Here is a 2,318-nt window from a genome sequence, read left to right as displayed (position 1 = left end):
AAATTTATTTATAAGACAAATATTTAAACTAATCAAGCTCATTTCATCTTCTCCTTATATCTTATAGGTTTATTATACGCACCTAGTTTAAATAACAAATAGCATAACTTTTATTTGATAATATTTACAAGTACTTTGCACAAACCATTCTACAAATATTTACTTCATAAAGTCTTAAAATATTTAACTAGCCACCTTTGAAGGTTTTACAAAGTTTAAAATACAAGTCTCAAAACTAGGAATAAGCAAGTTTACGTTTTTCCATTATTTTATCAATACTAAGTTTTTAAGATTTATTTGTAATCTATTAAAACTGATGATTAACAATAATATATTTTATTATAAAATATATTTTGACGACGAGTATAAATTATTTTTATAGATAAAACTATTTTAGTTACAAAAATAAATTATGCACTTATATAAACTTACAAATTTTTTGTTAAGATTTAAAAGCCATATAGTGAATAATATTTCATAAATACTTTATAAATTTTACGCAATATTTTATAAATACGTTAAATAAGCTCTTGAAGTCCAATTTTAGAGCACATGTCAACTAAAATTAACAAATATTCAACTTTAATCAACTCTAGTTCAGTTAAATTTGGAAAATTTCTGACGTTTTAAATTGTTTGTTTTTGTATATTTTATTAAATATTTAATATTATTTAATATTAAAAATATTGTTTCACTAGCCAGAGTTGATCTGACCTAGCTCGTATTAGCCTAAGTTTTTTAATCTTAATAAGAATTTCTATCATCCTTTTTAGCAATCTTAATATCTAAAAACTAAGTTAGTTTAATATTTTTATGCTTTTAATAGTCTAAACTTCCAAAAAATTAAACAAACAAAGAATGTCAGGTTTTCAATACACTGTTTTAATTAAACTAGTTCATCTACTTCATTTACTAAAACATTTTAAAGAAGAAAACTAGACTCAGTAATAGGGGAATTAGATAAAATTGAGATAAATTTTGTTTAATTACAAAGTATAGAAACTTTTCAAAACTGAACTTTGTAGCTAATAACCTTTTCCAAATAACTTAGTATTTAATAAACATTTATCTATATATATTACGTAAATTTAAAAAGTACAAAGAAATACAAGGTATATGTGATTACTTTAATTTATAAATAATTATAATTATAAATATAAATATATAAACAAATACTGACATATAAATACAAGATACTCAAGAATTCTATAAACAAATATTTCATTTAATGGTGAAAGTTTAAATTTTTAGAAAGTTTGCTTTAACAGTCATTTGTAAAATTTAGTAAGCATAATTGTATCAAGCTTACTGTGATTAATTTTTGACCAAAAACTCCTAATTTCTTGTTGCCAGTTTGGCACGCACTTTGAACACAGCGGCAAAATTATAAATTGATTATAAATTTTGAAAAGTAAAACTTTATAGCTGAAGTGTGGTATAATAAGTAACTACTTGAATGACTTTATAGCACTAGTTTTGCAAATCTATTAGTCAGTTGTTTTATATTATTTATGTAAACAGTTAAAGTAGTTGTTAAAAATCAAAAAAAGTCGATTTCCACTTGTTTTATTTATATTTTGTCATCAGTCAAAATCAATGGAATTTTTGAACTTATTAATTCGTGAAGCTGTTTAGTTGTTATTGTGAACTCCATAATTAAAGAACATAAGTTTAGTAATAGCATAAATAGATTTACCAATTAATTTAGCTAGAAAAGTTGTAAGTTATGTGTACAGTTAACCTAGTAAAATTGACAAAAAATCACTTTTAATTTGTTTTTTGTTTATATTTGACAGTAATAATTTGCGTAAGCAGTTCCAAACTGAGTAATTTCTAAAGCTGTTTATTACAATTTGAATTTAAATTTAAGTTTAAAGCTTATTTATTTGTTTTGAAATATATGATAAAGAAATATGTTATTAGAATTGATATGGATTTTCTAAATTTTATTCATGAGATTGAAAATATAAAATATAAATTTTTATTTTTATAAAGGACCAATTTTATTAGTACAGTGAGTTACTAAGTAAATTAAGTTTACCAATAAAGTTTTTTTTAATTAAACAAATAAGCACACAAACCTATTTTGAGTTTGAAGTTTTTAAAATTGGTAGTTAGGTTATATGCTATAGAATAATATAATGTTAAAAAACTTTAATCTTAAAACTTAAGTAAACCACAATTTATCATATGACAGTCTAAATTATATAGCATTTATTTTTAAAGAAACTAAAAAGCAAACAGTGTTAAATAATTGTTTTAAAGTTTTTTTCAACCTACTTATTTCTAAATTTTTAACTTTCAAACTTGAAATTAAT

Source organism: Thalia democratica, chromosome 4 (genome assembly GCF_965202585.1).
Source record: "Thalia democratica chromosome 4, ktThaDemo2.hap1.1, whole genome shotgun sequence".
Lineage (NCBI taxonomy): Eukaryota > Metazoa > Chordata > Thaliacea > Salpida > Salpidae > Thalia > Thalia democratica.
The sequence above is the reverse complement of the archived record's forward strand: the minus strand, read 5'-3'. Positions refer to the sequence as shown.